Raw genomic sequence first — 26331 nt, 5'->3', positions numbered from 1 at the left:
AGTCTGATCTTGATTCCTGGAGACTACAATATGTTCACATAGTTTTCTTGGCAACAATGTGGAAAATGTTTACCACTGCCTTAACCTAGGATTCTTTTCCCCACTTCTCACTCTAGCCATAGGCTCTGGCTAGTTTTAGCAGACTGAGTGGTTTGACCATCCCCTGTCCCCATGGATGCCAATGCCTACAGGCCTAGAATTTCTTGGTGGTTTCCCATCTAAGTACAGCAGGGCAAAAAGAAAAGGAAAACAAAAAAAACAAAAAACCAGGTCATTCAAGTTTATCATTGCTCAGATTGGGTCAGAATTTTTGTCCTGAATGTTTAGATTTTTCTCATCCTAACCAAAGAGAATTACAACCAGTTTTAGTTTATCCTCACATCAAGCTTGTGGGACAAATCAGCAATTCAAGCAGCATGAGACCATCCAGAATTTGCTGCCTGGGCATGCAAGATCAAGGAGTTAATCATGCAATACTTAACTGTTTCAATGGGTAACATGTTGCGCAGCTGTTGCAAGATAATGGCATGTCCTGCTGTCCTCCACATCACTATTGTGAGTTTCCTGGCTACACATGAAGATTTCTACAGGAAATAGCAATATTATATTAATGTTCTCTGCAGCAAATACATGTTCTTTAAACAGCACAGAGTATCTGGAAAATCTGAGTGGTCAAAATTTCCTGTTGTCATACATGTGTACTACATAATTTATTTCCACAGACTTTGTCTCACAACACAAATGAATAATATCAGTGTTTCCTAGAATAGCTACCTGCAGCGGAATTCTGAATCCAAGAGTTCCCTATTGACTCTTGAATAGTAAAACCCTGCCAGCAGATGTATTTGGTGCTCAATGTTCAATGTATCAATAAATGATATTCAGCTGCAATGCAGGCAGCATGGTTCATGGCTAAAGATGTTGGGATTTGTAGTGCAGCAACATTTAGATAATCACAGTAACCAATGGCTTTAAGAGCCCAATTTATTATTACTTACTTCCTGATGAGTCATCTGTCCACCTTAATTTTGGCCTCTCTTTATGAAACTACATTGGCGCAATTTCTGGGTGAACCTGCTGCAAGTTAAATTAATACAGCTGATTGTGTCTGGGAGCCAACTTTGATATGGCATTCCTTCCAATCTTCTTTCAGTTGGCTTGGGATGGGTAGCATTCAAATTGAATTAAATAAATAAATAAATAAATAGTCTGTTAATGTTCAGGTTTTAGTTCTACATGGATCTTATCAAATATGCATGTTGGGTTATATTCTATCCAGCCAAAAATAATATTTTCCTTTCATTTAATTTCTCTTGAATTCTCTATAAAACTCTTTATACTCACATATAATATACTTGTGCTTCCACATTTCCTTTTTATTGTATAATATTAGCAATTCCCTTAATGGAAAACAGAATCTTCAAGTATCCTCTTTGGTCAACATTCTATTAATCAGAAACATAAATAACTTTTTCCATGTTTTTCAAGACTAATCATCTCTAATATTATTTTTAAATTTATTCTGAACACTGCCAAGCCCCGATCATCTGCAATAAAGAGAAGGGGGCTGCAATTCAACTGTTCTCTTCTTCTCAGTTCATGTTCAATGGACAAGTGCTGTTGGAATAGGCTATCATGGGGTGTATAAGCTCAGTCAGGATTTGTCTGCTCTGGTATGGTGGCCCTGACTGTCCTCCCACTGTATCTTTTGTCTTTAACTGTTGGAAACATGGGAATGAAAGGACCATCTTGCATGCAGCGTAAGATCTTTGATACATTTTGCTGAATTGTTAATCAGTATTGGTTTAGTAAAGTGATCTTCATTGTTTATTTGTGTTGGTGTGTCTCTTATTAAGTAAAGTGCTTAAAATAAGGAGGAATTTTCTGACTGTGAGAGTGGAACAGCTTGCTTCCTGAAGGGGTGGGCGCTCCATCACTGGAGGTTTTCAAGAAAAGATTGGACAGCCTGGAACAGTGTTAGGATTCCTGCACTTGGCAGGGGGGTTGGACTAGATGGAATAGATCATTTCCAACCCCATGATTCTATAAATCAACTTAGCATTCATAACTATTTCCTAAGCTGGAAGTTGTGGCCAAGAACACACTTGACAGGAGTAAGAAAATCTGTTTAAATTAATTCCTACAACAAGTTACTTACTTCTACCTTAGACCAAGGTGATGTCAACAAGAGTACAGAATATTTTGTTAATATTCTTATTCAGTAGCCTTGGACTGTGCATCCAAATGAAAGACAGAAGCTGAAACAGCTGTTGTTGCATTTTGGCTCTCTATGGGATCTGATTGAACAGACCATGCTGGCACTTTTTCTTTGTCCCCAAAATGAGCTGTATAAGCTGCACTCAGGGAAGAGTATCTTCTTGGCACAATGAAAATACTATATAAGCCCAGAATCTCTTCCAGCTGATATAAAACACTTGCTCATAATATTTTAGACATGACCTGTAAAGTTCCAGGTAAAATGTATTGAAGAAGTACATAACTGGACTTACTCTTACAGCACATATGAGGCAAGACGACATTCTTCACCATCATTTTATCCCACTATTCTTCCAAAAATATTAGGCTAAGCTCTTTGATAACCCCCATATTTAGCAACATCCTGTGAGATAGGTAAAGTTAACAGCTAAATGACTGACTTCACAGTCAGCCTCATCAAGTCCTATACTCAGTTCACAACTTCACCCTGATGGATCTTTTCATTAGAAATTAAACCTGACCATCTCACTAAAACAGAAACTGTCATGAGTGGTACAATATCAGAGCTTCCATCAGTGCTCTATCTTATGTTCCCTCTGGACTAAGATATACAGGAGTGAAAACAAACCAAAAGTTGCTAGTTGTTATTTATTTAAATTTGGGGAAGGAAAAAACAGACTAGAATTTCAGTCCAGAAAAGGGATGTGTTTACCTCTTTCTTCTGGCATATAAAGAACCTGGGTTGCCTTTCTCTTTGGATTAGTAAGGCAGCTTCCATGTTTCCCACTTTATACAAAAATACAGTTTCACTGAATCCCAAGGAATTTAACCTTCTTTTCTCCTGACAAAATTCTTGCTCACACTGAGAGCATAGTGAGAAATTCCAGCAACAGCCCACAATATGAGACTATGTTATCATTCATTGGTCCAGCAACTCTTTTCCTTAGCACTGTGACTGCAACATCTTTTTTTTTCACTCTTGAAAAAAAGAATAAATGGTTACAACAAAATACCTATTTGCAAATGCAGATGTTATGCACATATCCCAGCCTGGTATTTGGGATGGAGTTTTCCACTCAATGAATGACTAGTGGCCACAGAATAGCAATCAGATAAACACATGAAATGGTTTTAATAGACAATTTTCAATAAGTGGTATGGAATGAGACACCCTACTTCTAAAACAGAGGATATTCTGCTTTTGCAATTATAGTGAGAAAAAGCTGTTTACATAGCAGCAGGTAAAGCTTAGAGAGTTGGGATGTTCATTTTTAGACTGAGCATAAAATGCTGACAACAAATGCCATGTAAATCCCAGATTAATTTACCCAAATATTTTTTAATCTGCCCCTATTGCAAACAAGAATCTGAGGTTATTCTGCTTGACCAGTAGTTTGCTACTTTCTCTCCCATTTGTTGTGAAGAAGTTTCCCTCCATCCACCCCTAAAAGGCACATGCACAACCTTTCATCTTTAATAGCTGCTCTGAGCATTGCTTAAACACCCAAAACAGTTTGCTTCATTGTTGTATTGATGCACACACAAATCTCATGTCTCCTTATTGCCCATTAAAGCTCAATGGGAAAACAAGAGCAGCAGCTGGCAGACAACAAAACGAAGAGATATCTGGAGCCAACAACATATCTACATATACAATGCAGTTTCAGGAATACAGTGGCTACAAGTATGTTAGTATTCAACTATTCCACCTCAAAGTTTCTGTGGATTTAGCATATTAAAATGCCTAACTTAGAAAAGGCCCAAAGTTTTTGGTGATTTCTCCCAAGAGAAGACTGTAGGCTGATTACTTGGCGAGAATCAAGGAGGGCAAAAACAAAGGCTAGGTCACTTCCATGTCAGTTATAGAAGGCAAGGCAGGGCTGCTTTGAATGTGCCCAGAGGCTGATTGAAAACAGCAATATTTTCATTTATCAGGAATGATCATGATAGTCCTAGCTGCAAAAAAATGCATGAGAATTAAACTTTTTTTTTTCCTAGTGGAAATAAGACACTGCAAGTCAAAGAACAGATGTTGCCACAAAGTAGAATGGCAGACTTAACTCATCCCAACCCTATCTGGTTGGCCAATAGTTAGCAAAGCTGTCTAATAATATTACGGCTTATTATGGAACTATATCCCAAAGTTCAATCTGCAATCCCAAAATTAAGGACAGAATTATTTATGCGGTGTAACCAAAGTTCACAGATCACTTTTGCAAAAAGAAACAACCAACAAATGTTTGTTCAAAGTCACTTACAATCTAACTTCTTTAGAGGTGATGTTGAAGATGTGGAGAAAAGGGATTTAGTCTGTCTGCTAGATGAAATTCTATTTCAAAATTCTCTGTTTAAATCAGATATTTTTCAAACAGTCTCCAGTTCTTAAAAAATGCCCATTAAAAAAAGTAGGGAATCCCATACAGATGTAATCTTTTAAAACCAAACCCATTACTGTCCATCAGAAAAAAAACAACAACTTCAAGATGTTTTTTTAATGTGAAAGTGAGGGGGGAAATGTTCTGAAACCAAATATAAGACAAAAGGCAAAAGATGCTTGCTTATTTCTGTATCATGGAAAACCTAATTCTGTCCAGTAATTACCAGCCCTACTTCTAAAATGTTTTGAGCACTTGTAAGCAAGGAAATATTGTTGCTTAGCATTCTTGCAAGAAGGGAGAAAAGGCCAATCAGAGATATTTATTTTCATAATTGTTTCCCTGAGATATACCTACAGCACGTATACAGTAGAGTCTACAATATATTGAGGCACATGGCTTGAATAATCAGTGGTAGAGACTATGCTCCTAGCTAATACATATATAAAGGTTCAATTGGACTACAAACTTTATTTATTGATCTGGTTGTTACAACAATCAGCATATTCACTAGAAAGCTTGAAATATAATTAACTGAAATATACCCCAGAAGGCAAAAAGGGTTAGAAACACCCTCACTAAGAATACTTCTGCCACTAATCACCTGGCCTTTTTCATCAGTATTTCAACAGTCTTCATCAGACCAGCAGCCAAATTCTGCTAATTCTTCCTTCGCAAAATTGGAATCCCTGAAAGACCCCCTGTATCAATTCACGAAGCTGCCAGACAGATTGTCACATTATCCATGTAACCTACTCTTCTCCCGTTAGATGTCCTTTAGATGTGTCAGATGTCAATTCTCAGAATCTCTAATCAGCCTAAAGCATCTGGAAGGCACCAGGCAGGTAGTCTATTTCCAGAGTCTTATGCAGAAAGGTATTTTTCATCACTACTGCTTAAGAGATGCCAAGGATTGAACCTAGACCCTTTTGCATGTAAAATAGCTGCTCTGTCAGTGAGCTGCAGGTCCTCCCCAATTCCCCTACATTGATAATTTATTTAAATTCATACTCGGCCTTTGCTATATAGTTCAATGTGGTCTACTACAACATATTTAGCAGTCCTCTAACAATAAACAACTTGAAACAGTGGCAACAGAATACATAAAGCCAGTAGTTTAACATGTAGAAAGCTGACATCCTACTCCAAACAACAGTAAAATCCAGCCTATAAAAACCAAATGCCTTCCTAAGTAGGAAAATCTTAATGTTGCAGCAGAGCATCAAAGTGAATCTGCTTGGAAAAGAAGTACCAAAGTCTGACTTGCAGCATCGGAGACAGCTGTCCTCTTCTGTCAACTAAACATTGTCTTGGAACAGATCTGAAAGTCTCCACAAATCATATCAATAAGAGAGACAAGGAGGTAAATCAGATACCCAAACGAAAGAGATTTAAAGATAATTCTGCATCACTGCAAAGAACCTGCAAAGCAAGGCTTCAAGTGCCTCCTTCTAAAGAAGGTTCACTGAAAGAGCTTTAAAAGTCTCTCTACATCACTGAAGCACGAGCATGTATGTTTCTGCTGAAGTGCACACTTAGCTTTTGACAGGATGTAGCACCTTGATGCTTTGAGGAACAGGTCCTCGTAGCTGTACTACACAAATACAAACAATCAGCTAGTTTCTAATTGGGAAATATGTTGGCCCATTTTGGAGAAATGAACACACAAAGTTTATTTCCAACAAGCAACCACTGAATAAGAGGTATAAGCCATCGGCATATGCCAATCATAATTAACTAGCTAGAATCTCTCAGTCTCAGTTCTACAACACTAGTAATATATCATAAAGATGCTAAACAAAGGGATTTAGCATCTTTATGATAGCTAAAGTAGCTATAGTACTTTTGCTCCTGACCATATGAAAACTGAAGTGACAGAGTAAGAATCGAGCACTCACCAAAAAAAATCAATGACTTCCGGACAAACTACTTTTTATGTGCACTCCAGCTTTTCAACAGAGCACTCTCTTTTGCCCTCTTGTGGTTCTCTTCTTCCCTGTCTTCTAAAGAATTTGGAATTTTCCTTTGGATTGATAGAGGCAAGAATTTAATAGCAATAAAAAATGAATCCTCATCCTTTTGAAGTCAAGACAGATGTCAAACATGTTTTCTAAATCCCTCTTTTATCAACAAGCTTCACTGTCAGTTTACAACCCAATTTTATTTCACACTTCTTATTTCTTCTTCTCAACAATACACTTTTTGATGGCTGTAATTCTTGAAATCTCCTATTTCAATACATACAGTATGACCTCATTTGTATAAAATGGTTAGAGAACCAACATTCATTCAAATAAAATCAGGAACTTAACGGGAAAAAGAAGTTCTTCTCATGAAGATTTTATCTGATTCCCTTTTTTTAAGAGAAATTGTGGAAGACTCCTCTGTCTAATGCTTGCCATTTGCCCTATCTGACTCCAGAGGATTCCCATATAAAATATAATACCATACCTGATAGCTATAGAAAATTCCCCTCCACTATCAGTGAAAATAGTGCTGTATCCCCACTGGAAATTAAGGCGTTTCCATGTTTATAATTACAATTTTATAAAAGTACACTTCTGTACTTTTGTTTTCTTTTTGGCTCACTATCATGGACGACCTGCATTCAACAGAAAATCAGGAAAAAACTATTGATGTGCTAGGAGTAATTTTCTCTCTCTTAACAGTTTAGTGATCAACACTCATACTAATTACTGAAATAGACAACGGTTGCAACAATTCAGTACAGCAACACAATAGAAAAAGAGAAGAGGATATGGCTAGTCTGTTTTTTTTTTCTGGGGGGCTGATAATATCCCACAGGGAGGGGTGGGGTTACGATCAAGCATATTGAAAGAAGCATGAATCTATTATCTCACCAAACTGCTCTAAAGTATCCTGCCTATAATGATATCTGGAGGTTTTGCTATGTGAAGCAAATAGCCTTAGGACAGGCAGTTTTAATTAGGGGAAATGATATGAGGGGAGTGAGTGGGGAAAAAAAGAAAACCTCTCCTCCCCCCCACCTTCCAGGACTCTATTTTTATGTTAATTATACAAAAGCATTCATGGCTAACACAAGTAATTTATAAAAAATAAAAAATAAAATCCTATACAAAGCTTCTTGACATGTTAATTTTCTTCTATCACAACCTTCCCCCACTTGGTACTTTGTGAAGGTGCTAGACTGTATCTCCCATCACTTCTATTTTTGTCATGGCAAAGATGGGCATTACATTCCCCCATACTTTGACACCACAAGATAGGGAGGCCTTACAAGTTTCTTCTTCCATCCATTTTTCATTGTGTTTGTGTGTATGTATGTATGTATGTATGTGTGTGTGTGTGTGTGTGTGTGTATATATATATATATATATATATATATATATATATATATATATTTCAGTAACACTTTTGTTTGATTCACCAACAGTGCTTATTAGAGGAAAAAAGATATGCAAGTACTTTTACTTCTGAAACTGTGGACAGCACAGGTAAACAGCAAAAGCACTCTGCTGCTTCGTTGTGGCTTATCTTTCATGCATGCCAGGCCAAGGGTAGCCATACTCTTGAAGACTACTTGGCACAAAAGACAATTTGGAAATGCCAAAGAACTTCAAGCTGCTCTTGCTTAGGCCAACTTGGTACAATACAAAGGCTCCACAAAGCTCAGTGGTAGTCAGGACCTTAAAAAATAACACAATAAATAATATCAAGAACCAATATGAATTACCCCCCCCCCAAAAAAAAACATCAGCTGCAGTCAAATGTTTTGCCCTTTTTCCACACCTTATGGGACTCAGTATTTATTGGTCATGCCCTCCTAATAACATATTCTTCCAGACAACGCACCAAAGAACACTACCACATTCCAGTACTGTTTTAAAAGAGCACAGAAGTGTACTGCTTTACTCTTATTTTTTGTGTTAATCCCTCTTGTCTTTTTGTGCCAACATTTCTGCAAGGCAGCTACACCAACAATGACCCCCAGCATTGGCAACCAGAACCTGTATGGATAGGGGGAGAAGATTGCCAGAGTAGCCTAACCAAACATATTCTTCATATTTATATATCTACTGTACATCAGCCCTTCCCAACCTAGCACCCTCCTAATATGTTGGGACTTCAACTCCAAAATTTCTAACTAGCATGTCCTCTGAAAACTGCAGTTCCAGCTCTCATGAGGATACCAGGTTGAGCCTAATTTAGCCAACACCTAGCCTAAATTAGGGGTTCCTAAACTTTTTGCCATCACACCTCCCTTTGGTGTAATCTTAAATACACCTTCCCTAAACATCTAAAGACCAAAATGATCACAAATGAACAATGAAAACAATACAGTGAAACTTTATTTTTAATAAAGACATAAAATGTATAACTAAAAGGTTCTTCACACCTCCCCTGGACTCTGTGTGCACCTCCCCAAGGGAGGTACACCTCACAGTTTGGGAAACCCTGCCGTAAATAATCTAGACTCCTCAGCACTGCAGACCTTCCAGATTATCTACAAACCACAATATTTCTCATGTTTCAAAGTTGGTGCATGAAAGTAAAATTTCATATTGTAAGTAATCATGTGTACCAAACTGAAATTTCTAAGCCCATGGATAAAAAAGTGTAGTGGTTAAGACACTGGGCTAGAAACTGGAAGATTGTGTAGTTCTACACAAAGCCAGCTGGGTGACCTTGGGCAAGTCACTCTCTCTCAGTTGGAGGAAGAAGGCAACCCACTTCCGAAAAACCTTGCCAAGAAAACTGCAGGGACTTGTCCAGGCATTCACCAGGAATCAACAATGACTCAAAGGAACAAAAAAAAGGGGGGAGGGGGACCTCCAGCACAAATGCTATTATTTATTTCAACTTGTTTCTGGAAGGGATGTGAAGACCTAGAAGCAAAATTATCAAAACTAGTAGAGGTTATTTCCAGAACCTTCATGTTTCTAATATCCTTTGCTAGCCTGGAGAAGAAAAGTAAGCATAATACCCATTTCTTTATTCTTATTACTCCCATTGTGCACTTTACATGTACTATAGGTACCTTCTCAGGGTGTGTACATGCAAAGAAGTAAAAACCATACAGAACACACAGCAGTGCTTCCCATTTGGTAAAGATGAAACAAGACTATTACAATCACTACCACCTTGAGAGCTGGGCTCTGTCCACTCTGAATGGAAAGGGGGAGGAAAACAACACGGCAAGCCTGGTGTGGGTGGCTCAGCTCTGGGTGGGTGGAATGTTCTGCCCTATGAATCAGACACCACCCCTTCTCAAACCTTCCTAACTATTCACTTAACATCAGGAAAAAGCACAAGCTTTTTCACACAAAAGCCTGAAATTCAACCCATGTGAAAGCATCATGCTTCTGACCGGTTTACCTAATTATTTTAATCTGCAGGTTTAGACAACCTCCCACCCCTATTTCAGATTAACTTCATATTTTTCCATTTCCATTTTCTGTTATTTTTGGCTTAACCTTGCTTTCTGGATAGATCTGAATTGACTTTTTTTCTGCCCATGTTGGCTGCATCCCTACTGGGAAAGATATTTCAAGTTTCTATGTATGGAGCACAGTGGGAATGAGTCGAAAAATAGATGTGGGGATAATTATTAACACTTGAAGTTTGGTATTGACTTCCAATTTTTTTTTTTTTAATGCCAGCAAAGGAGCCCTCACTTGGGATTACTTCAGCAAAGACTTGACATCTTCTGCTGACTGGCAATCACACTCTTGTCTCATAGGAAGGAGACCAGGAGAAGGAGACCTAAGAGCTGAGCAGCTATGCTGAGCCAGCAACAGTTCCCCCACCATACCTGTCTGGACCCAGCAGACTCTGACAGAGATCATGTGCTTCCTCCCCCTCCAATCATTGGGAATATTGCTACCTAAGATCCTAGGTCAGAGATGGAGAAGTGAAGGAGTGCTCAGATATGCCAATAGACAGTTACACCAAACAGGGCTATTCAGGGGCAACCTTCTGAAGGAAACCAAACCTAAACACAGTTAACTTTGCTCAGTGGCTCAGAGACTTCTAGTATTCAGGAAGCAACCTAAGAATGACAGATCTCCTATAATAATGTTGCCCTTTGATGCTCCTCATTGGCTTCTAAGTTGGGCTCCTTGCTATGAAGAAATCCCTGGCATCTGATTTTGGCTCCTCTCTTTTCTTCAACTCTCCCTTATGTTTATTAATTTGAACACTGTTTCTCAGTGAACTGAGTTTTGGCATTCAGAGTTTGGATTTCATTTATGACTGTGAGATTAGCTTGATGGATGTAATATAGCAATAACCCAGATAAGCAGCTGCCATTCATAATGCCAGGTCAGTAGCTTCACTATTCTGCTTCTGTCTGTTCCAGTCTTGCATATGTAATGATATGTATCAACACCTTAGTTTGGTTCTTGGTTTTCTGGCAATAATGCTGAGGAATAGAAAGTACAGCTTTCATAGCAACAGGTAAGAAACCAAAATTGTGTGATTAGGATATATATCTGTAAATTTCATGGCTTAACTGTCATACAAACATGGCCATATTAGCCTCAAAACCAAGAAGCATGATTTTACACAACACTGCTTGCTACAGTGGTTGAGGATGAAGTATGAGCCCCTCACCCAGCACTATGAAATCTTGCATCTCTCTTGCCAATATGATTCTGGCAGAGGTCCAATCCCTAGCAGCATCTGTACTATATTTTCACTATCCCTAAAATGCATTATAACGAACAAGTCTGTTTCCATGGAAACAATAGTGTGACTCAGGATTTGGGGGCTGGCTCTAAACATGATTGTCAACAGCAAATGCTCTGGGAGATTTAGGATACTCAAGAAATGAGATTAGAAGAGGTTTCTCTCAACAAGCTGACATGGATATCCCATATGATGTAATGCAAAGAGTAAGATAAAGGCACATAGCTCAACTCCTCTCCACAGTCCCAACTCAAATTCCTCCAGATAACATCAGAGCTACTGCAGCATTTGGGAATTACTTGGCAGCATGCCATATAATTCCCCACCAGGCTGACAGATGAGTTTCATTCAGCAAAGCTACCAGTCATTTTTGATGCACTCAATGTAACCAAATGTATGCACAGACAAACTCTGCACCTTACGCAGCTATAATACAGCCTTACTATTATCTCTATGTATACTGAATTTCTGGCTATGAAATATCCAGGGTATAGCACATGTTTTCAGACTTACGAAATAGTGTATGTCACATCCTTCCAGGTTGTGAATTTAAACCAGAGCATTTGTGATAGAGGAAATGATTTTAACATACTTCTACACTGCACAAAATCTTATTCCAGAACCATGTCATCAACAGAGAATAACTTACTAAATCTCAGCAGTTTCTCTATGAAACCCATGACTCTTTTACAAAGTTATACACTGTTATTTTAAATTTTCTAGCTAGCTAGGCCTGATACCACAAGTCAATAGCCATGTTCCATTTATTATCGAATTCAGCTTTATCACATATTGGAGAACCAAGTCAATACTCTGCCCATATAGCCAATGAGGAATTAAAGCTGGCTTAGATTTCCAAAACCACCCCAATAATATTTACTTATGAGGCTCTGGTTTTCAAAATTATCAACATCCAGCATTTTCCCTACTATACCATACTACTACCTATAATATTGCCTGTCTGTAGGATAGGGGAACTGATGGGTCTTAATAGGAGACAACAGCCTCAGAACATTTAAATCACAATCCAACATCTGGTTTCAAACAGGCCCCATTCATACATATCTACAAGATATGAGAGCTCATTCTATCTGCTGTAATAATTATTCTAATAACAAAATCACATGAGCAGAACTTCAGCCATCCTCAGCTTGTTGCTGTCCAGAAGTACTGGGACTGCAATTGCCATAATTCCCAGCCTCAACCTATCTAAAAGTCATAAGATTGGGATGACTAATACAGATTCTTCCCAATATCTGGACAGAAGCAACTTCCTCACTGATATAAGAAAGAATATGGGGATAAAGAACCATCATATCTGAATAGATTTAAACATGTCTAGTTCTGTTATTTGTGTTGGGTTGAGCTAAGTTGGGTTGAGCTGTGTTGGGTTGGACTTAAAATCAAATTATATAAAACTTTATAGAGGATGGCTTTACTGGCATCTTTTCAAAGCAATATAGGCTGTTGGAGGAAGGAGGAGGGGACTTATTCTGCAAAGATACATGAATGTAAATAGAATGACCTTATTCTTCATGAGCCCCCTTGCTAAGCATATTTAATTGGCCACAGCCCAAGTTAAATCAGAGGAACCAACTCCAGTGTTTCAGTAGAGGCTTTGTTTTGACAATTCTGAATCAGTTCCATAAGCTGCTGTCTAGTCCTCGAATCTGAACTAAGAACACAGCCATGATCAATTACTGATGGTGCTCCCACCCACCTACTGACCATATGCAACTAGAATGTGTAATTCTTGCTTTACTGTGGTCAGCTAAAGGTTTGCATGGCCTTAGATGACAAACTATTAAATAGAGAATATGTACCAGGTGCTGGTACTGTCATAGATGAGACTATTGTACCAACAGCAGGATCCCCAAAAAGTCCAGGACTAAATCACACCAGCCTACATTATTCATTATTAAAATGTACTCAGTTCTCTCTTGTCAGGGGTTAGGACAGCAACAGAAACCAGTGTAAACCCAGTCTTAGCTATATACATTGTTGACTGAAACTGCTCCTCTCTGCATTTGTGATAAATAGTTTTATCATCTCTGCAACTGATGATAAATAAGATTACCTCCAAATCATACTCAAAAAACCTTTCTCTCATTGCTAAGAAGCTGTTGCCTTCAAAGCTAGGCTGCGTGGTTTCCAGACATATTTGAGCTTCAAGGACTTTGCACCAGAAGTCATAGGAACAAAGGCACTGAAGAGATGTTCTAACAAAACAGCCAGTCTCCCTCTTTAATTTCTCTTCCTTTCCTCCCCACAAACAGTTTTCCCCCTCCTAATGGGTGCTTCTATTACACTTACAAACATAAGACTGTTGGTTTGCAAAACACAAATCCTGCTAGAAGTGAATAAACTGTGCTTTGCTACTTGCCTGACTGAATAACTTTGTTTCTTGATTTGAAATGCTGCTGGCTTGCAGGCATAGAATACAACAAGCCATGATGGCAAGAGTCAGGCTCTGACATGGCTTTATTCTTTGCATATCCATTCTCATGACACTCCAAAATTGCTTCCAGATTTTTTTATGCCTAAAAGTATTAGCGTGCATTGGCTAGAATGGTCAACTAGTGTTCAGAGGGTTCTATTCAATCCTTTGTCATTCATCTTACACTAATATGGTTCCCACATACATACAGATAACATGAAAGAGGCATGTTGGTATTTTGTATATGTAAGTGGCCTTAAAATTAGGACTTTTGAATGGAAAAGCTACTAGGTGTAATGAGACAAAAAGTGATGTTTTCCTATGAATTACTTTATGGAAAAACTTTTCCTCCTAATAAGTGCTTCTTGTACAACCACAGACATAAGAATGTTGCTTTGCAAAACACAAATCCAGCTACAAATGAACAAACTGTAGCTTTGCTGGCTGCCTTAACTGTTTGAGTGAATAACTTTGTTTCTTGAAATGAAATGCTGCTGCCCTGCAGGCATGGAATACAGCAAGACATAATGGCAAGAGTTAGGCTCTGACATGGTTTTTATTTTTCTCATATCCATAAAGAGCAGGAGGGCAGAATAATACTAGATGGCTGGAAACCCTGTTGCCATGCAAAAGGAAAAAGAGTGGGATGATATTGAGAAATCCTCGTGTTAAAGATAATTCAAACATCGCTGGGTTTGCCAGATTATATCCTATGTGAAAGACTCTGTACTGTATGTCAGTGATATCAAAGTCACCTTTCCAAGTAGCTGAATAGCATTTAACAAACAGATCCAAGAACTAGCAACTTTTTCAGTAACAGTAGAGTCGTGTCTTAAGAGGGGGGAAAGTCTGTGATTGAACATTCAGAGAATACATAGTTATAAAGCTCAGATAAAACATGTACTGAAAACAGTAGATTAGAACTAATTTCAATCCTCCTGATAATTTTTTTGATATATAATGCAAATCATTTGTCTTTAGTAAATGGTTCATATCTCAGCAGAATCAGTTAAACCCTCACTCCTAGAGCAAGCAATGTAAAGACTGACTCCATTATGTACGATTTTTCAAGCCAAAATCGACCTTATTATCAAAAGCCTATCCTTCCTATTTTAAGGTAATTCATTAACTTTATTATCCCCAACCTGTCTCCTGAAAATAACATTTCTATCTGCCTGGTAGATGATGATGATGATTCAAATTTGCATAGCCACCTATGCTGGGTAGACTCAGGGATGAGCATGGAGTGTCTGATTTCAATTCAAGACAAAATTTTGAAATACGTGTGCATTGTTCCATGCTGAGAATATTCACAACAGTTGAATATTTATGGTTTCTATTTTCTTATACGAGTTATGCTATAAGTATGCTTGTATTCTCAGAAGGTATTATGAAACTCCTCTTTTGATCTTTCTCTACTTTAAAAGAGATAGGATCAGAGAGAGGGTGATACTTTATGCAAGCATCCCAACCTTAGTGCAATGAACTTGACATTAACCCACAATGGTTAATATGTCATTGTTACTATTATTGTAACTGTTTCAAAATATTGCAGCCTATGAGCCAAGCTATTTCCTATGACTTAACCCTTGCACAAATATGCAATATTCTCAGCATGGAACAATGCACACATATTTCAAAGTTTTGTCTTGAACTTGAAACTCTGTGCTCATCCCTGATCTTAAAGATATTATTTTAAATGTTCCAACATTCTATGATCAGCTTATTCTTCAAACTATGGAGACACCAGGAAGATAGCAGGTATAGATTCCAACTCTTCTGCCACTGGCCAGAACTAGTTGAGTGGAGGACACGTAGGAGACAGGAGGAGTGCCAGCTAAGCAGAGTTTGGAGACTGAGAACAATTGTGCTTTTTTGTTTGTTTGTAGAGCTCCTCAGGGAGATAACTGTATTTTTGCTGTTATTCAAGGGCTATGTTAAGCCGAAGGGAATCTACTGCTAAAGTTTGTCTCTTTGTTGGGCTCATTTCTGTGGGTGCTTGTGCAGCAAGTTAGGGTGCAAAACATCTGTTCAACTATTGCTTCAACTGCTTGTAATGGAAATTTTAAAAGTTTTACTTTTTAAAATATTATCTCATTGGTCAAGGTTGGTAAGATAGAATTCAGCGAACCACTTTTATATCCCGCTATGAAAAACAAGGGACTTGTTTCAAGTTTTCACTACTCCCTATGGTGGAAGACACAAAACATTTTAATTTAATGTCACATAGAACACTGGAGATGTTTCAAGTTTTATTCCATTAGGATAGGAGACTTCAAATTTTTCCAATGAAATATTCTAAATGATGGTTTTGTTCCAAGCTCAGAACAATTTTATTTTTATATTTCATGCACACTTCTAGTAGGAGAAAGTTAGGGATGACTGAATTAAAGAAAAGAACTATCTTAGTTTGGAATCTTAAGCAAATGAGCTACCCCAATTTAAAACGCATTCATCTTCACTGACTAAAATGTAGCATTCTAAAAAGAAACATACAGAAGTGTGAAAATAATCAAAGTGTACATCTTTGAAATGTGTGAAACATCAGATGGCCATGCAAGTTTGTGGTCAGTGAATAGAACAAATATTCTTGAGTATTTTACCAAGTTGTATCTCAGATTTGCATCATACTATTTGTGCAATACAGAGGGTTCTCTTAATTTAGTTGCTGATTTCCTTAAAAATCATGTTCCAAACTAAGATAATTTTTAAAAAAATCATACTTGGTAAACATGAAGGCACAGAAGTCAGAGACAAATCTGCAAAGGCAGGAGCTTCCCCCCTTTTTATTCACTACAATCTTTCCTTGCCCGAAGCTTGTTTTTTTCTTCCTGAGCTAAGTTCCAGAGATAGAAGCCAGCTTGGCTGTGAGGAGAAGTTATATAATGGCAGGAAAAAAAATTGAATGAGAAAATCACAGGTGAGGAAAGTATTAACTTTCACTTCCCTAACTGCCTTCTGCAAGTACAAACCCATCATATTATGAAGGAGAACTTTCATATGCCTTATAACATCTAGCAAGTTTAGTGGACCTCTAACACAGGAAATTTTGTTCAAAGTGTGCAATACTTGGAATGCACCATGATCCTAAATCTTTTGCAGTAGGCAGACTGCATTTGAAACAAGCATCCCTGATCCCTGGCCATGCTATTTGGGGCTGCTTGAAACTGCAATTCAGCAACATCCAAAGGGCCACAGGGACCTTCTTTGATTTAAAATAATGAAATCACTACTAAAAGCCAGCAATTGCTCCATGGGATGGAATTTCACTTAAGCTCTGCAGGCCTTTAGAATGTAAATAATGGTACTAACATGTCAGCCTGTATCTTCTCTTTCTCATTCTCTGTCTGTCTTATACAGCTTCTCCTGATTTTTATCTCAGTTTACCCTTGACAACACTAACATACTACAGAACATTCTGTTAAATGCTTATTCAAAAGGTCCCACAATTATTTTCAACTGTTGTCAACAGCCTGCTTTGAATTAAGGATCTTCTTTCTAGAATGACAAAAAATTGTTTCACAGCCTGAGTATTAAAGATGATACACTTTCTACTTATCTTTTTGCCTGTCAGATGGTTTCCAACCTAACAGATATGGTTTCATTTACACATAAACTACAGCGATGCATTGAACACGGGGCTTCGTATAAAGTTGGAAAAAAAACAGCTAGAAATTTCAAAATGTGGTGGCAAATTTACTCATTGGACAGAGAGAAATGAACCCATCATATCAGTACGTATCACTGGCACCATCATATTTGGGGGCTCAATTCAAGGAGCTCTTTTTTATTAGATGTTAGTTTAGAAAGAGGAATAGGCTGTGTCTCTTCATACCTACCTACCTACCTACCTGGATTTTGTGATGTTCAGAGGACTTTCTCTGAATGTCCCTGCTGAACATGGTGCAGCAGTTCTCTACAAGAAAAGCTTTTCTTCAGATTGAGGAATGTTCTTCCCAGAAATATGTACTTGGCATCTATCGGGTTAGTATAATTTCAATTTCAAGCAAAAGTCTATATTTTTCCAATGTTTCTGATCTTTCACCTTTAAAGTGATTTCACTCTCTGCTACTTCTAAAGCTCTGTTCCTGAATTTTACTTTTTATTTCTTGCTTAAGGACTTCGTTATCTAGTAACCTTTAAATTCTAAAATAAAATATCAGTAAGAAGTCATATTTATTCTATCTCCCCCCCCCCCCCCGATACATCTTGGCATTTGTGTTGATGGAACACAATCTTGAAAAATAAACAGAACTGTAAAATTTGTTTTACTCCAAATATGAAAAAGATATATATATATATATATACTACTTCAATGTGTATTAACAATAGTTCATTAAAAACCCTAGAGTTTTGAAAATCAATCTTTGCCCTAACAATCCTTTTTTAGGAGTCATTATAACAGTCAACACATGTCTATATTGCATTTTGGTCTTTACTGTATAGAATTATTCTACAAAACCATCATGAACAGCTGATCTGCACATAACAGATTAAAGTAGCTTTGCTACCGCAAGAGAACTGCCATTATGAATGGGAATAGATTAGATGTCTATTTCCAGGGAAATACCCCACCTGCAAAAAGATTTTTTCTGAAAGCTGGAACTATCCAGCAAAGTCTGAAAACTTATTGTGTTTGGGAGGGGGGAAATAAATAAGAACATTCTCCTTTACTTGAAGTCTGCTCAGTTTCAGGTGGTCTTCTCTTTGCAAGATGAAACCCAGCTTTTAGACTGGGAGAGATTATAGATGGCACAATCTTAATCAGCGACATGGCCTCACTCTCAGGGGAAGGGTTAGGCTCTTCTAAATAGCAGAATATTGTTTAGGGCTAATCCAATGCCATATAATAGACATGGGTTCTTAAAAATAATAATAACAGTCCATTCAACTGAAACAACTTTACTTTTCTTGTTGCACCATATAAATTAAATCATCTGGGCTAAGTATTATTCTCATTACTTTGAGTGCCTCATATCATTTAGGAGCACAGAGATGCTGCCCATTCAGTGAAATCTTTAATGTCTTTCTCAATCCAAATGGGAAGAAGTAAGGGTGTATCTCATCCATACAAAAGCTTGTTTCTACCAATAGCTTGTTGAAAAGCATAGGTTTTTCTTCCTTCCGTTTCTTCCAATTAAACTGGGGAGCTGCTAGGACTATTTGGAAATTGACATCAGGGAAATCCCAAGCCAGCAGAGAAAGAACTTTAGAGTATGAGAATTTGGAGTTGTGAACTCCAGCTGTTGGTTTAATTATCTCTGGAAATCAGAGTAGTATTATAGAACCCCAGTGAAAGTAGAATCCTCAAGATCTTCTATTCCAGCCAGCCCACTTCTAGCTCTGGACAAGGCTGGAACTTTTACCACCCTGGCAGGATGGTGGAGAATTCCATATAACTCATATCCTCCTTCAACGCTGTGTCATTGTGTTCTTCTTTATCACAAGGCCAACCTATTTCCAAAAATTTCCACTGAGAATCGGAGCCAGTCCACAGCACCGGGTGAACAAAGGCAGAGTTCTAAGAGAGACAATAATTTTCATGTCTCCATATGCACTGATGTGCATATAGCCACCTCTTCTATTTTACATCTCTGATACCTGTGAATTAATCCTCTCAACCTCCAGCAGAATGTACAGATCATTTCATCTCCCTGAGCTATAATTACAGCTACCTATAGTATAGTTTACTGCATGCCCCACCATCATGCTGAAAGTGTGGTTCAAGAAGGGGGGGGGGGAAATCCTCTTCTTTTCTACTCTTTAGTAGCCCTGGTTAGACTGCGAGTGCAAAGGAGCAGTTCCAGATTTTCCGGGACAGTCTGTACAGTAATCAGTTCAAAGGTGTTGCTACATTAGCCTGCTAAATTGGACAAACCCCTTAAAGGTTAATACAGGATACCTTATGCTTTGGTAATCGGGAGCCTGGAGCCCAACGAGGGGGGCTCTGAGCTAGCAAAGCTGAGGCCACAGAAAGGTCTGTAAAGACTCTGAAGGCGGCGCGCCACTGTTTTTGGCTATCATGAAACCGCGTCTAATAGCAGAAAAGTACATTCCCGCGGTGTACTTAATGTCCAGTAACCGACCCAAGGTGTGAGATGCACATGTAGAAATCACGTCGCACCCTCCCTCCCGTCTCTTCTCTAGTAATTCAGTTTAAGGGCCGGCCAGAAAAGCCACCCCACACACACCCCAGGGAGCCAGGACCAGAGGGCTCGGTGCCCCCTCCGGCCACAGGCAAGGGGGGCTTAGGCTGCGCCCCATCACGCCTTGCCTTCCCATCCAAATAAACTACCTTCAGAAACGCGGAGCTGCTTCAGACGCGGCGGCGGCGGCGGGTGTCCGCCTCATCTCAAGAGATTCCCAGCCAGGGATGTTGCTGCATCTCCCTTCTGTCTGCACCTCAAGCTCCCTCTGTCCCGGCGAGCGGCAGCGGCGAGAGGACCATCCCCTCCGCGGGGCTGAGTCTCGCGCCCGCCAGCCCCCTTCGCGCGCGCGCGCGCGCGCGGCCAGACAAGGAGAGTGGTGGCTCTCGCTCGACCTGCCCCGGCCGCGCGCGTTCGGCTTCTCTCTGCAGCGGCAGCCCCGCGCTGCCCCCGCTTCCCCCTCTCAGACGGGGCGGCGGCGCGGGTGGAGAGGAGGGGCGGAAGAGAAGGAAGCGCGCTCCGTAGTTGCCGCGTCGGTCCCAAAAGCCTGGAGAATGAAGCGAGGAGGATAGGTCTCACTTTCTCCTCTCCAGCAGAGCCGAGTCCCTCTGCAGAAGCTGCTGAATGAATCGTTCGTGCTCTTTAGCCCCCCTCCGGCGGTCTGTTACCCTGCTTTTGGCCCCTGGTCTGCTTCAACCAGAGCGCAAGTCCGGCTTTTGTTTCACCGCCCGAGCTCCCCTCAAACTGCCGAGTGCCAAAGAAGCCGTTTAGGCGGTAGCAGCTGAAGGGAGCTTCTCTCACGGAGCCAGATCTGCAGCAGGAGCAGTTGCCAGCCCCTCCCGCGCCCCTTCTCCAGGGTCAGTGCACAGCCCATGTTCTGCTCTGCCTTAATTGGATAAAATGGGAGGGGGACGCTCCCTCCGGGCCTCTCCTCTGCAGCTTTTCCTCTCTTGCACAAGAAATTTGGCACGAGAAGGCGCGCAGCGGATCAATTCGGCCCCAGGTAATTCAGTAGCAAAGGACCTCAGGCGTGAGCTGATGCTGCGATCACCGCTCGCTATCCAACCAGCGGATAACTTTGATGTTTCCAGATGGCCAAATTGACGGGCTTCTCCCTCTTAAAGGCGCCGACAGGCTATAAATGCCGCTGGAAGATTTGCGGCAGCCGTGGTCAGAAGCCCGGTCAGTTACTCGAAGAGTTGCAATTGGCCGCCAGGGGTCGCTCTCCTGATCGCTCTCCTAATCTGAATGAGAAATTTCCCAGATTAAAAAAGAGTCGGCGTTGGGGCCCGTTTTTCGCGTCAGCTACTTCTCTCGCGGATGCTTCAAAAGTCAGTAATGTTCCAGTTCCCAAATGGAAATTCCTGTATATGCACTTCTACAGGCTTCCAGGAGCTATGGAGAGAGTCCTGAAATGCACTCAGAACATCTCCCCCCATTACTTGGATTAAAGTCTATAATGTTGGTTTGGACACATAAAATCACAAAGCCATATTATTATGCCAGCCAGGCCTCTTTCTGGATCTAAAGAAAGGGTATCTGAGGTTCATCTGTGTTTTTTTAACAGATTACTATATTTATAGATCAGAAGATGATTTCCTATCTCAGGGGCCATGTAGCTTTAGAGTTTGCTTAGTTTGAAATTGGAGAATCTCACTAAACCCATTTCCTTCTTCCTACAATTTAACAAGCGTGTGAGGATTGCTTTTCCTGTGATCTTAACTGAACCCTACAGTGTATACAGTCAACATGGGAAACAGATTTCTGTTCCCTCAACATCCTCACGAAGCCTGTATTTTTTGTCTTAGATCTGAAACAGTACTCCATTTTATTCCATCTCACGAAATAAAAACCGCACAGTCAGGGTCTAGAGAAGAAAACATTCTTGCATGCTGTATCCCACACCATAAAAGAAAAGCAAAACTGTTCAAACTTTTTCATGGCTACCTCTTACCTAATGAATCATGGAATGGTGGGGACCTTGGAGATTAACTCACTGTCCAGTGTCAGAATCCGTTATTACTCCCAAATAAATGCACATAGGTTTTTAGCTGCATTTATACATAATACTGCCAGATAAAAAGGGTAAGGTGAAGACCATGTCCTTCTGCTATGCAATCAGCTGAAGTTCTAACTGGTTAAGCTGACAGATACAATCTACAAATTGAGTGAATTTTCAAGTTTACAACAATGTCCAAGACTCCATTACAAAAAGTAGTGGTATGGGGGAAGATGAATAAGAATACACCCAGAAGTTTATATTTTCCATCCTCCATCGCATTCTAGCTTGCAAAATGGCAATGCCTAACTTGACTGAAATTCAGGACTTTAGGAGAAAGTATTAAATGGTTTATGAACAAGTGCTCCTCTCTTTGTGATTACATTTGTGTATACTTTTGATACACTTAGTTTCAGACAGTCAAAAGTACTTCTTCCAGAAAAAGTGTCTAGACCTCTTAGTCACAGATATCTTGATATATCTTGCCTGAGTGAAGGGGAAGAAAGGGGCATGCATGAGTTTGTACAACACCAGAGAAAAAGAGAGAGGGAGAGAGTCTACTTATGTCAAGTAAACCATATCCCTAACAGATTCTGAGAACTCAATTATAACTGCAGTTCAGCATCTCTTACTTCACCATCCTGCCTCTAGCTGGGATATTTAGAAGTTTCTAGCTCCAAAGGTTTTGAATGCAAATTGCTTTTCTAACAAGGCATTATTTATTCCAACTGGAAAAAAGGACATATTGTGTATACATGAATTTTTCCCACTCTTGCAATGCAAATTTTATTTCCATTCTCCCATTCTACTTTTCTATCACATCACTGCTTCCTTGCTGTTGGATTACTCAAGGTACCCTTATATCCTCACTTACTCTACTCTCCTGGAGTACACAAACAATCATTATTTGCATGTTTTTTCATCCCTGCTGCAGACTTGGATGTAACATAACCATCACAGCAGTAGACAGTCTAATGTCAATGTCTGTGCTCCTTTTCCAAACATATTCTAACTACACCTACCTCATGATTACAATATCCACCACCCTACCCTCACCCTCACCCTCAAATCTACGTTTTGCAACAGCATGCCTAATGCAGAGTCCAATGAACTTGAAAATGTACATAATTTTGTCACCTTCCAATTAATCTAATGAGGAATTGTCCTAACTGGAATTATTCTTTGGTTTTTCACTCATACCATAACTAAATTGGATATCTGAATTGTGTTCCATTTGTTAAGTCACCACTGATGCATATTGGTGTAGAATAAAAGGATTAATCCTTTCTCCCACATTTTTACTCCAGTGTAGTTGGAGAACTCTGGAGATGCTTTTAGGAAAGAAAAATATATCAGGAGCTCCAATCACATCTCTTTCTTATAATGTACTGTTTGGCCATAAATTAAAATTCTAAAATTTAAAATTAGAATTTTAATTTGAACTTAAAGTTAAGATTGTCCTAAACATACTTAGTTGGAGGTAAATCTTATTGATGCCAGGAGAGCTAATTTTTCAATACATGCATCTGTTTGGGAAGGCTTAATGTAGACTTTTCCTTCCCAGAACCTAGTTAACTTATTTTTCTTCCTTCTCCTGATACTTTTCTGGTCAGACAGCAGTCTTATACATGATCAGGTAGTAGGGTGTTCCATGTGTGTCTGTCTGTCTATCTATCTATCTATAATCTTTGTTGCAAACAAAATGAAATTTTGCATGAGATCCATACATAGTAATGCCAATAACATATGAAGTTTGTCTTTTAAAAGCTTGTCTCTGACTTCATTATTATTAGATTTTTATCCTGCCTTTGTATTCTGTGTGTGTGTGTGAGAGAGAGAGAGAGAGAGAGAGTCAACTCAAGGCAGCAAAATATCTAATACTCCTGCCTCCTATTTTCCCCATGACAACCCTGTGAGGTGGGTTGGGCTGTGAGAGAGTGACTGGCCCAAAGTCACCCAGCCAGCTTTCATGCCTAAGGGAGGCCTAGAACTCCGAGTTCCCTGGTTTCTAGGCCAGCACCTTCACTATTACACCAAACTGTTTCTCTTTATTGCATATGGTAATAGTAAGTACTTCAGGATGCTGTAAGAGTTCCATTTGACCAATACCCAAATATCTCACATTGCAGTCAAGAGAATTTGCTATAGCACTATCAATCATACATTAAAAAATAGATTGGAACCACAACATTTGGAAAATAATTGAGGTAGAATTTTGGGATTGTGTTGAAAATTTAAACCAATTTGATAGGAAAAGAGAAGATTACTTTAGGCTTCCAAACATGAATTTGTGCTATACCTTGATAGAGACTGAACTGAACTATGTTGTAGAAGGAAATAATTGCACTATTCCAGTAACTTCAGTTATGCCAATTTGCTGAATTGTGGTAGCTTGAAAAAGCCTTACTAAAATTATTTTGTCATTGTTTTACACTATTTGGGTGTGCTAAAAATAATGCCGTCTGCTATAAGCACTTGTGCTTACAAGCTCCACTACAACTACAGGAGGAAAAAATTCTAAATATAATATATGTTAAAACAATAATTTTAAAAGTATTGGAGAGAACCATTTTAGATAAGATTCCAAATCACATAAAGTTAATGTCAAGTAATCAAATATTTGCACAGAATTAGAAGGAGCCATTTAGATCACCTAGTCTAACAACCTCTTAAATGCTTGAATTCAAATTAAAGCAGCTCAGGCAATAGCTGGTCATTCTTTGCTTGACCAGTCCAGGGAAGAATAATTGGTATCTATGCATTTGCTCTTACTGGTAGGATTTTTTTCCCTTAACATTCAATCAGAAACTGCCTTCTAATAACTATATCCGTTTTTCTGTGTCTTGCAAACCAAACAAACTTTGGTGGGTTAAACAGTAAAGGACTCAGGAGTAAACCATATAGCAGCCCACTCAATAACTCTCTCCAGCGTGATGAAGAACCATTGATTAGCACTTTTGTATTCATTTTTCATGTTCTATTTTCTTCTCAGATCATATAAATCTTTCAACTTTTACTAAAAATTCCATGGAAAGGAACATTTATGAGCTTTCTTTCTTTAAGAAGTGCTGTGCTTGAACAGAAATCAACAATTCAATTTTGTAAAGTATTAAAATGTGAAATGAAAATGAGTATATATTATATGTTTGATCTGTGGAAGGAAGAATTGGAATATCCAGTTTTGGAAAATCAATGGGTCCAGGTGTTAAGAATGTAAAATACACTTCCTATGATTTAAATCTGAAATTAATTCATCAGAAATTATTTTTGTGGGTCAATTGGAACCATCAAAGAATATTTTAAAAGGGGTGGGCATTAGATTTCTTATTTTTGGTGATGTAAAATATTTGAAGGCTTTTTTAACTCACATGATTTGGTCCTGCTCTATTGGTTTCATATCAATACATATGTTAGTATAAGTTTAGAAGGAAATAGTTAAGGATCTTAATGCGACATTGAATTATATTCCATAAACATGAAATTTGTCATCTCATTTAGAGCTTTGGCTCTGTTGGACCTGGAGTATGGCAAGGAAGATAATTTTATGTAATTAGAAAGTCACTCTCCTGATTTTAAGGAATGGATCCAAGAAATAAGTTTTTAATTATTTTTGAAAAATAGTTCTAAATTGTTCTATATTCTAAAAATGAAGGCACAATATGTTATTATATGATCTAGATTTTTAATCATAACAGTTGAATTAATTTTATAATAGGTATTTATACTTATCATAGGGATCTTTCTTTCTGTTAATTTCTTACATTTTGTTCGTTTTAATTATTATAATGTATTTATAGCAAATTTGTTTTTTTTTCTTTTCCTTCACTGTATAAATACTATTTAATGTAAACTCTTTTCTTTTATATTTCACAATTTTAATAAATAATTTGTTTTAAAAAATTAAAAATTGTATACACTTTGGAAGTGAATCTCAAGGGGACATCAGAAAAGGCATTTTTCAACATCTCCAGATAAGGCAAGGGACAAAAATCCATGTTATAATGTAACTTTTCCCAGTTTGGAGCCTACCAGTTCTGTTAGATTACAATGCCCATAATTTTTAATCAAATACTAGATTTAGGAAGGCTACAATAGAATATAGGAAATTCATTCTGCGTGTTATTTTGATCTGGTAACAGTAGCCATTAAGAGTGTCAGCCCATTTATATTTCTGGAAACACACATGGCTACACTTTTACGGACCCCATTTTGTTTAGTGGGTGTTTAATGTGAGATCCAAAAGGCCCTAACACATTCTAGAAATATACTTAAATTGCATTTAAAAATTATGCAGTTCCTGGGAAATGTCCTGGCATCACCCAGTAATTGGAATTCTTGTTTTTGAGTATAGTCTGGCTTAGCGTCCCAGAATGATGTGTCCAGGTGTGCAAAACTGCAGATCCTCCAATCCATGCTTAAAAAATTGGTCAAAACACTTTCCACCACCATCCTTCCACCAGAGAAATGATTTTTGTTTTCATGAAATGG

At 38.6% G+C, this 26331-nt stretch overlaps 1 protein-coding gene across 1 annotated transcript in view; it reads right to left on the bottom strand.

Annotated features, from left to right (window-relative positions):
• CHST1 (carbohydrate sulfotransferase 1) overlaps positions 1-20088 on the bottom strand; it is a 36145-nt gene extending 16057 nt beyond the window's left edge. Inside the window, exons 1-2 of the mRNA XM_088145081.1 lie at positions 19994-20088; positions 483-584 (exon numbers count right to left, since the gene is read on the bottom strand). The gene's annotated coding sequence lies outside the window, so the exon portion shown is untranslated. The remainder of the gene's footprint in view (positions 1-482; positions 585-19993) is intronic.
• Positions 20089-26331: the final 6243 nt, after the last annotated feature.

The sequence above is a fragment of the Python bivittatus genome, unplaced genomic scaffold (genome assembly GCF_059951505.1).
Source record: "Python bivittatus isolate LINGU-HERP-01145 unplaced genomic scaffold, Pbiv_v1 ctg000480_np1212, whole genome shotgun sequence".
Lineage (NCBI taxonomy): Eukaryota > Metazoa > Chordata > Lepidosauria > Squamata > Pythonidae > Python > Python bivittatus.
Note: the sequence above shows the minus strand (reverse complement) of the source record. Positions and strands in the feature narration are given on the sequence as shown.